Here is an 11,550-nt window from a genome sequence, read left to right as displayed (position 1 = left end):
AAATGCTTGTTTTTTGGCCCCAAATTCCTAAACGTTTAGGGCAATTACCCCCAAACTCAAAGCCAGCTTTCCCTTTGTGATATGGAACCTTGTAGTACAATTTCATAAAGATCCATACACTTACACACAAGTTATTGTCATGAAACTAGAAAAATGCTTGTTTTTTGCCCCCTAATTCCTAACATTTTGAGGCAATTACCCCCAAAATCAATCCCAGCCTTCCCTTTGTGGTATGGTACCTTGCAGTACAATTTCAGAGAGATCCATACACTTGAACACAAGTTATTGTCTGGAAACTAGAAAAAATGCTTGTTTTTTGGCCCCAAATTCCTAAACGTTTAGGGCAATTACCCCCAAACTCAAAGCCAGCTTTCCCTTTGTGATATGGAACCTTGTAGTACAATTTCATAAAGATCCATACACTTACACACAAGTTATTGTCATGAAACTAGAAAAATGCTTGTTTTTTGCCCCCTTTTTGGCCCCTAATTCCTAACATTTTGAGGCAATTACCCCCAAAATCAATCCCAGCCTTCCCTTTGTGGTATGGTACCTTGCAGTACAATTTCAGAGAGATCCATACACTTGAACACAAGTTATTGTCTGGAAACTAGAAAAAATGCTTGTTTTTTGGCCCCAAATTCCTAAACGTTTAGGGCAATTACCCCCAAACTCAAAGCCAGCTTTCCCTTTGTGATATGGAACCTTGTAGTACAATTTCATAAAGATCCATACACTTACACACAAGTTATTGTCATGAAACTAGAAAAATGCTTGTTTTTTGCCCCCTTTTTGGCCCCTAATTCCTAACATTTTGAGGCAATTACCCCCAAAATCAATCCCAGCCTTCCCTTTGTGGTATGGTACCTTGCAGCACAATTTCAGAGAGATCCATACACTTGAACACAAGTTATTGTCTGGAAACTAGAAAAATGCTTATTTTTGGCCCCTTATTCCTAAACGTTTTGGGCAATTACCCCCAAACTCAATTCCAGCTTTCCCTTTGTGATATGGAACCTTGTAGTACAATTTCATAAAGATCCATACACTTACACACAAATTATTGTCATGAAACTAGAAAAATGCTTGTTTTTTGCCCCCTTTTTGGCCCCTAATTCCTAACATTTTGAGGCAATTACCCCCAAAATCAATCCCAGCCTTCCCTTTGTGGTATGGTACCTTGCAGTACAATTTCAGAGAGATCCATACACTTGAACACAAGTTATTGTCTGGAAACTAGAAAAAATGCTTGTTTTTTGGCCCCAAATTCCTAAACGTTTAGGGCAATTACCCCCAAACTCAAAGCCAGCTTTCCCTTTGTGATATGGAACCTTGTAGTACAATTTCATAAAGATCCATACACTTACACACAAGTTATTGTCATGAAACTAGAAAAATGCTTGTTTTTTGCCCCCTTTTTGGCCCCTAATTCCTAACATTTTGAGGCAATTACCCCCAAAATCAATCCCAGCCTTCCCTTTGTGGTATGGTACCTTGCAGTACAATTTCAGAGAGATCCATACACTTGAACACAAGTTATTGTCTGGAAACTAGAAAAAATGCTTGTTTTTTGGCCCCAAATTCCTAAACGTTTAGGGCAATTACCCCCAAACTCAAAGCCAGCTTTCCCTTTGTGATATGGAACCTTGTAGTACAATTTCATAAAGATCCATACACTTACACACAAGTTATTGTCATGAAACTAGAAAAATGCTTGTTTTTTGCCCCCTTTTTGGCCCCTAATTCCTAACATTTTGAGGCAATTACCCCCAAAATCAATCCCAGCCTTCCCTTTGTGGTATGGTACCTTGCAGCACAATTTCAGAGAGATCCATACACTTGAACACAAGTTATTGTCTGGAAACTAGAAAAATGCTTATTTTTGGCCCCTTATTCCTAAACGTTTTGGGCAATTACCCCCAAACTCAATTCCAGCTTTCCCTTTGTGATATGGAACCTTGTAGTGCAATTTCATAAAGATCCATACACTTACACACAAGTTATTGTCATGAAACTAGAAAAATGCTTGTTTTTTGCCCCCTTTTTGGCCCCTAATTCCTAACATTTTGAGGCAATTACCCCCAAAATCAATCCCAGCCTTCCCTTTGTGGTATGGTACCTTGCAGTACAATTTCAGAGAGATCCATACACTTGAACACAAGTTATTGTCTGGAAACTAGAAAAATGCTTATTTTTGGCCCCTTATTCCTAAACGTTTTGGGCAATTACCCCCAAACTCAATTCCAGCTTTCCCTTTGTGATATGGAACCTTGTAGTACAATTTCATAAAGATCCATACACTTACACACAAATTATTGTCATGAAACTAGAAAAATGCTTGTTTTTTGCCCCCTTTTTGGCCCCTAATTCCTAACATTTTGAGGCAATTACCCCCAAAATCAATCCCAGCCTTCCCTTTGTGGTATGGTACCTTGCAGTACAATTTCAGAGAGATCCATACACTTGAACACAAGTTATTGTCTGGAAACTAGAAAAAATGCTTGTTTTTTGGCCCCAAATTCCTAAACGTTTAGGGCAATTACCCCCAAACTCAAAGCCAGCTTTCCCTTTGTGATATGGAACCTTGTAGTACAATTTCATAAAGATCCATACACTTACACACAAGTTATTGTCATGAAACTAGAAAAATGCTTGTTTTTTGCCCCCTTTTTGGCCCCTAATTCCTAACATTTTGAGGCAATTACCCCCAAAATCAATCCCAGCCTTCCCTTTGTGGTATGGTACCTTGCAGCACAATTTCAGAGAGATCCATACACTTGAACACAAGTTATTGTCTGGAAACTAGAAAAATGCTTATTTTTGGCCCCTTATTCCTAAACGTTTTGGGCAATTACCCCCAAACTCAATTCCAGCTTTCCCTTTGTGATATGGAACCTTGTAGTGCAATTTCATAAAGATCCATACACTTACACACAGGTTATTGTCATGAAACTAGAAAAATGCTTGTTTTTTGCCCCCTTTTTGGCCCCTAATTCCTAACATTTTGAGGCAATTACCCCCAAAATCAATCCCAGCCTTCCCTTTGTGGTATGGTACCTTGCAGTACAATTTCAGAGAGATCCATACACTTGAACACAAGTTATTGTCTGGAAACTAGAAAAATGCTTATTTTTGGCCCCTTATTCCTAAACGTTTTGGGCAATTACCCCCAAACTCAATTCCAGCTTTCCCTTTGTGATATGGAACCTTGTAGTACAATTTCATAAAGATCCATACACTTACACACAAATTATTGTCATGAAACTAGAAAAATGCTTGTTTTTTGCCCCCTTTTTGGCCCCTAATTCCTAACATTTTGAGGCAATTACCCCCAAAATCAATCCCAGCCTTCCCTTTGTGGTATGGTACCTTGCAGTACAATTTCAGAGAGATCCATACACTTGAACACAAGTTATTGTCTGGAAACTAGAAAAATGCTTATTTTTGGCCCCTTATTCCTAAATGTTTTGGGCAATTACCCCCAAACTCAATTCCAGCTTTCCCTTTGTGATATGGAACCTTGTAGTACAATTTCATAAAGATCCATACACTTACACACAAGTTATTGTCATGAAACTAGAAAAATGCTTGTTTTTTGCCCCCTAATTCCTAACATTTTGAGGCAATTACCCCCAAAATCAATCCCAGCCTTCCCTTTGTGGTATGGTACCTTGCAGTACAATTTCAGAGAGATCCATACACTTGAACACAAGTTATTGTCTGGAAACTAGAAAAAATGCTTGTTTTTTGGCCCCAAATTCCTAAACGTTTAGGGCAATTACCCCCAAACTCAAAGCCAGCTTTCCCTTTGTGATATGGAACCTTGTAGTACAATTTCATAAAGATCCATACACTTACACACAAGTTATTGTCATGAAACTAGAAAAATGCTTGTTTTTTGCCCCCTTTTTGGCCCCTAATTCCTAACATTTTGAGGCAATTACCCCCAAAATCAATCCCAGCCTTCCCTTTGTGGTATGGTACCTTGCAGCACAATTTCAGAGAGATCCATACACTTGAACACAAGTTATTGTCTGGAAACTAGAAAAATGCTTATTTTTGGCCCCTTATTCCTAAACGTTTTGGGCAATTACCCCCAAACTCAATTCCAGCTTTCCCTTTGTGATATGGAACCTTGTAGTGCAATTTCATAAAGATCCATACACTTACACACAAGTTATTGTCATGAAACTAGAAAAATGCTTGTTTTTTGCCCCCTTTTTGGCCCCTAATTCCTAACATTTTGAGGCAATTACCCCCAAAATCAATCCCAGCCTTCCCTTTGTGGTATGGTACCTTGCAGTACAATTTCAGAGAGATCCATACACTTGAACACAAGTTATTGTCTGGAAACTAGAAAAATGCTTATTTTTGGCCCCTTATTCCTAAACGTTTTGGGCAATTACCCCCAAACTCAATTCCAGCTTTCCCTTTGTGATATGGAACTTTGTAGTACAATTTCATAAAGATCCATACACTTACACACAAATTATTGTCATGAAACTAGAAAAATGCTTGTTTTTTGCCCCCTAATTCCTAACATTTTGAGGCAATTACCCCCAAAATCAATCCCAGCCTTCCCTTTGTGGTATGGTACCTTGCAGTACAATTTCAGAGAGATCCATACACTTGAACACAAGTTATTGTCTGGAAACTAGAAAAATGCTTATTTTTGGCCCCTTATTCCTAAACGTTTTGGGCAATTACCCCCAAACTCAATTCCAGCTTTCCCTTTGTGATATGGAACCTTGTAGTACAATTTCATAAAGATCCATACACTTACACACAAATTATTGTCATGAAACTAGAAAAATGCTTGTTTTTTGCCCCCTTTTTGGCCCCTAATTCCTAACATTTTGAGGCAATTACCCCCAAAATCAATCCCAGCCTTCCCTTTGTGGTATGGTACCTTGCAGCACAATTTCAGAGAGATCCATACACTTGAACACAAGTTATTGTCTGGAAACTAGAAAAATGCTTATTTTTGGCCCCTTATTCCTAAACGTTTTGGGCAATTACCCCCAAACTCAATTCCAGCTTTCCCTTTGTGATATGGAACCTTGTAGTACAATTTCATAAAGATCCATACACTTACACACAAATTATTGTCATGAAACTAGAAAAATGCTTGTTTTTTGCCCCCTTTTTGGCCCCTAATTCCTAACATTTTGAGGCAATTACCCCCAAAATCAATCCCAGCCTTCCCTTTGTGGTATGGTACCTTGCAGTACAATTTCAGAGAGATCCATACACTTGAACACAAGTTATTGTCTGGAAACTAGAAAAAATGCTTGTTTTTTGGCCCCAAATTCCTAAACGTTTAGGGCAATTACCCCCAAACTCAAAGCCAGCTTTCCCTTTGTGATATGGAACCTTGTAGTACAATTTCATAAAGATCCATACACTTACACACAAGTTATTGTCATGAAACTAGAAAAATGCTTGTTTTTTGCCCCCTTTTTGGCCCCTAATTCCTAACATTTTGAGGCAATTACCCCCAAAATCAATCCCAGCCTTCCCTTTGTGGTATGGTACCTTGCAGTACAATTTCAGAGAGATCCATACACTTGAACACAAGTTATTGTCTGGAAACTAGAAAAAATGCTTGTTTTTTGGCCCCAAATTCCTAAACGTTTAGGGCAATTACCCCCAAACTCAAAGCCAGCTTTCCCTTTGTGATATGGAACCTTGTAGTACAATTTCATAAAGATCCATACACTTACACACAAGTTATTGTCATGAAACTAGAAAAATGCTTGTTTTTTGCCCCCTTTTTGGCCCCTAATTCCTAACATTTTGAGGCAATTACCCCCAAAATCAATCCCAGCCTTCCCTTTGTGGTATGGTACCTTGCAGCACAATTTCAGAGAGATCCATACACTTGAACACAAGTTATTGTCTGGAAACTAGAAAAATGCTTATTTTTGGCCCCTTATTCCTAAACGTTTTGGGCAATTACCCCCAAACTCAATTCCAGCTTTCCCTTTGTGATATGGAACCTTGTAGTGCAATTTCATAAAGATCCATACACTTACACACAAGTTATTGTCATGAAACTAGAAAAATGCTTGTTTTTTGCCCCCTAATTCCTAACATTTTGAGGCAATTACCCCCAAAATCAATCCCAGCCTTCCCTTTGTGGTATGGTACCTTGCAGTACAATTTCAGAGAGATCCATACACTTGAACACAAGTTATTGTCTGGAAACTAGAAAAATGCTTATTTTTGGCCCCTTATTCCTAAACGTTTTGGGCAATTACCCCCAAACTCAATTCCAGCTTTCCCTTTGTGATATGGAACCTTGTAGTACAATTTCATAAAGATCCATACACTTACACACAAATTATTGTCATGAAACTAGAAAAATGCTTGTTTTTTGCCCCCTTTTTGGCCCCTAATTCCTAACATTTTGAGGCAATTACCCCCAAAATCAATCCCAGCCTTCCCTTTGTGGTATGGTACCTTGCAGTACAATTTCAGAGAGATCCATACACTTGAACACAAGTTATTGTCTGGAAACTAGAAAAATGCTTATTTTTGGCCCCTTATTCCTAAATGTTTTGGGCAATTACCCCCAAACTCAATTCCAGCTTTCCCTTTGTGATATGGAACCTTGTAGTACAATTTCATAAAGATCCATACTCTTACACATAAGTTCTTGTCATGAAACTAGAAAAATGCTTGTTTCTTGCCCCCTAATTCCTAAAATTTTGAGGCAATTACCCCCAAAATCAATCCCAGCATTCCCTTTGTGATATGGGACCTTGTGGTAGAATGTCAGAGAGATCCATACACTAACACACAAGTTATGTCTGGAAGTTACAATAAAATGCTTCGCTGGGGCGCAGCTTGATACGACCGCAGAGGTCGAACCCTGAACAGTTGGGGCAAGTATGGACACAAAATTCAAGCTTGATACAGCTATGACTTTGGATTGTCATTAAATATTTGACACAGCATAGGTTTCTGACACAGGATGAATGTGGTGTAAGAACTGGAAAAAATTTAATTTACCTATTATGGTGGAATATCCATAAACTAAATTGTTTGTTAATTTCAATATATCAAAGAATATGTAGAATTCAATGTTTGATGTAATGTAATAAAGTTGAAATTTGGACCGTTTTTGTTCAATGTGGACCAATTTGGTAACATGTATAAATAATCAAAAATCTAAATACATGGGAGCCCATTTAAATACATCATAAAGATATTAAAATAGAAAGTGACATCATAGTCATGGCTAAAAATAAACAAAAATCCTTAATCAGCAACATTTAAAGTAATATCTAAAAATAAAATTCCTTTGTAACCATAAAAGCCCATTTAAATACATCATAAAGATATTAAAATAGAAAATGACATCATAGTCATGGCTAAACATAGCAAAAAACCCTTAATCAGCATCATTTAACAGTAATATCTAAAAATGGGAATTACATCATAAAGGTATTAAAATAGAAAATGACATCATAGTCATGGCTAAAAATAAACAAAATCCTTAATCAGCATCAGCAACATTTTATAGTAATATCTAAAAATAAAATTCCTTTGTAACCATAAAAGCCCATTTAAATACATCATAACAGATATTAAAATAGAAATGACATCATAGTCATGGCTAAACATAGCAAAAACCTTAATCAGCATCATTTAACAGTAATATCTAAAAATAAAAATTTCTTTGCAACCATAAAAGTAAAATAGAAAATGACATCATAATCATAGCTAAAAATAAACAAAAATTTTTTTTATTGGCAAATTTTAAATGGAGTTTATTATACTAAAACAATAAATTTGCAACCATAAACATGATAAAACTCCATTTAAACACATCATAAAAGTATTAAATAATTCAACTACATCATAAGGCTATAAAAATAGAAAATGACTTCATAGTCAAGGCTAAAGGTAAACAAAAAACCTTCATCAGCAAAATTTTATATTGGCAAATTTCCAATGAAGTTTATTACACTAAAATTGTTGGCAAATTTCCAATGAAGTTTATTACACTAAAATTGTTGGCAAATTTCCAATGCATTTATTAACAATAAAGTTATTGGCAAATTTCCAATTTACATAATTTAAAAGCAGTGTAGATGAGATATTTAAATGAGTTTGAATTACCAACCTTACACTGCTTTTAAATAATGTTCTTTACTCAATTATTTGTCTATTAAAATGGAAACCCTTGTTTTTTAACCTTTTTTCCCCTTATTCCTTAAACAATAGAGCCATAACCACCCCCCCAAAGCCAATTATTACTTTCCAATGTAACCTAAATTTCCAATATACATAATTTTAAATTTCAATTCCTCATGATATATAACCGTATTATTATTATTTTCTTTCATATATAAATCTGAAACAACCATCTTTAAATGGAAAATTTTAAAGAAAAAAAAAGGAAAAAAAAAATCCTACCCCCCCACACATTTTTTCAACCCCCTTTTGATTCATCATCCCCCACCTCAATCACAACCTTCAATTTGTGGTATGGTACATTGCAATACAATTTCACAGAGATCCATACACTTGAACACAAGTTTTTGTTGCAAACTAAAAAAATCCTTATTTTCGACCAATATTTGGCCCCTTATTCATAAATGTTTGAGCAATTAACCCCAAAACTCAATTCCTACTTTCTCTTCGTGATAAAAAATAACTAACTTAAAATGTAAATTTTAAACAAAAAAAAAAAGGACAAAAAAAAATTACCCCTTTTTTGACCCCCGCCCCCCTTATGATTCATCACCCCCACCCCCCTTTCCCCCCAAACCAAGCTCAATAACAGCCTTGCCTTTGTGGTATGGTACCTTGTAATACAATTTTAGAGAGATCCATACACTTGAACACAAGTTATTGTCTAGAAACTAAAAAATGCTTATTTTAAACCCCTTTTTAGGCCCCTTATTACTAAACGTTTTGGGCAATTACCACAACACTCAATTCCAGCTTTCCCTTTGTGAAATGGAACCTTGTAGTAAAATTTCAGAAAGATCCATACACTTACACACAAGTTATTGTCATGAAACTAGAAAAATACTTGTTTTTTGCCCCCTTTTGGCCCCTTATTCCTAAAATTTTGAGGCAATTAACCCCAAAATCAATCCCAGCATTGACCCTTTGTGATATGGAATCTTGTGGTACAATGTCAAAGAGATCCATATGCTAACACACAAGTTATGTCTGGAAGTTACAAAAATGCTTATTTTCGGCCCCTTTTTGGCCCCTAATTCCTTAACTGTTGGTACCATAACCCCCAAAATCAATCCCCACCTTCCTATTGTGGTATTGAACCTTATGGTAAAATTTCATAGAGATCCATTCACTTAAACTAAAGTTAGAGTGCGAAAACCATTGTGTATTCGGACGACGACGCCGGACGACGACGACGACGATGACGCCAACGTCATACCAATATACGACCTCAAAATTTTTTTGCGGTCGTATAAAAATGCTTATTTTTGGCCCCGTTTTGGCCCCTAATTTCTTAACTATTGGTACCATTACCCCCAAAATCAATCCCAACCTTTCTTTTGTGGTATTGAACCTTGTGGTAAAATTTCATAGAGATCCATTCACTTAAACTAAAGTTAGAGTGCGAAAACCAATGTGTCTTCGGACGATGACGAAGACGCCAACGTCATACCAATATACAACCACAAAATTTTTTTTTGCGGTCATATCAAAAGTTAGATCCTAATTTCTAAACGATATGCACATCTACATAATATGTTCTAAATAACTACAAAGTTTCATAAAATTCTTTTGTGTGGTTTCAGAGAAGTTGCGATGACAAGAACAGGACTGACGAGTCAAAAACATTATACTCTATGGAACTTTGTTCCTTGGAGTATAATAAGGAAAAATGATAATTTCTAATGGATTAGGTCCATGTATTCTAAACCGTTTCCACAGACCATCTATTAAAAGACTGAAAAGTATATAGGTATTAGAAGACACACAAATGTGAAATTTTTCTTGTTATGTCCTATGCAAGGATTTTGGGTGAGAAAAGAGGACATTTTGATGACAATAGTTTGAACATTTAAGGGAGTTTTCAGTCTGAATATTTTTGTTGTAAAAATTTATAGATCTACCCTTGTGTTCATAGGTACATATATATGTGACTGGTGAAACAATTTTCAAAAGATATTATTTATCCTCATTAATCATCTGATTAGTATTCCTTTTGTAATTTTTATATTATTATTATAAATGATGTATAAGTGATTAAAAAGTTAAATCTGAGTCATTCTTTTATTTTATTACTATATATGTCATTATTGTCCCTTGTCATATTTATGGTATTTAGTACTTTGTTGTATTAAAAAATATCACTGATCCATAAAAACAAGAATGCACATGCTGAAATGTCTAACCTGCTTTACTGACCATGATTGATTTAATGGTGAAATTCTTAAAATAAAGGTTTTACTACAAGTCTCACATTAACTTAATATTATCAATTATCGATGATAATAAGGTAAAGGTCAATCAACCCCCGAGACAGATAGACAGGTACACCTTACAATTTTTCCATACACCAAAGATAGTTGACCTTTTGTTTATAGAATGTAGTATCAAAGAATCAAACCAAACCATGAAAACTTAACATTGACCAATGAACCATGAAAATGAGGTCAAGGTCAGATGATACATGCCAGACAGAAATGCACACCTTCCAGTCATTTCTTGTGCCAAATATAATTAACTTATTGCTTATAATATATAATCAAAAGACTTAACCAGGAAAACTAAATATTGACCAATAAACCATGAAAATAATGTCAAGGTCAGATTAACCCTACCAGACAGACATGTACACATTATAATCATTCTATACACCAAATATAGTTGACCCTATTACTTATAGTATCTGCCAAACTACAGGAACTTAACTTTGACCAATGAACCCTGAAAATGAGGTCAAGGACAAATGATATCTGTCAAACAGAGATGTATCCCTTACAATCATCCTATTACTCATAAGTGAGAAATTCAAAAGACAAAACAAAATTTAAATTTTTTTCAAGTAGTCACAATACCATGAAAAAGAGGTCTAGGACATTGGACATATGACAGACAGAAACTTTGTAACAGAAGGTACATTGATACAAGGTATGAAACATCCAGGTCTTCTTCCTTCTGAAATATAAAGCTTTATACAAATAGTTTACTCAACCATTTAGTAATCCCTATGTCTAGCATTCTGCAACTTTTGTCACAGGAGAGATAAAAACTACCTACATTATTGGTAATCAAAACACTTGTTAACACATTTATAGAATTACATGTTATTTAAATTTACCAGAGTAGACAACACATTTTAACACCTGCAAAATGGAAAAAGCTTATCAAAGTGTCAACGGTAAAATCTCAATCTTTAACCAGAGAATCTCAACAGATTTACAGGCCAATCAACTTATACAACTAAGGATATGGCACTGTGCCTGACACAGTAATTTGAATCTTTATATATACATGTATCATGTAAAAGTAATATTGTTGACCCCTCTATTGCCTCTTTGCTGAAGAGGTACTGCA

This window comes from Mytilus californianus, unplaced genomic scaffold (genome assembly GCF_021869535.1).
Source record: "Mytilus californianus isolate M0D057914Y unplaced genomic scaffold, xbMytCali1.0.p SCAF_4, whole genome shotgun sequence".
NCBI lineage: Eukaryota > Metazoa > Mollusca > Bivalvia > Mytilida > Mytilidae > Mytilus > Mytilus californianus.
This window is presented reverse-complemented; position numbering follows the sequence as displayed.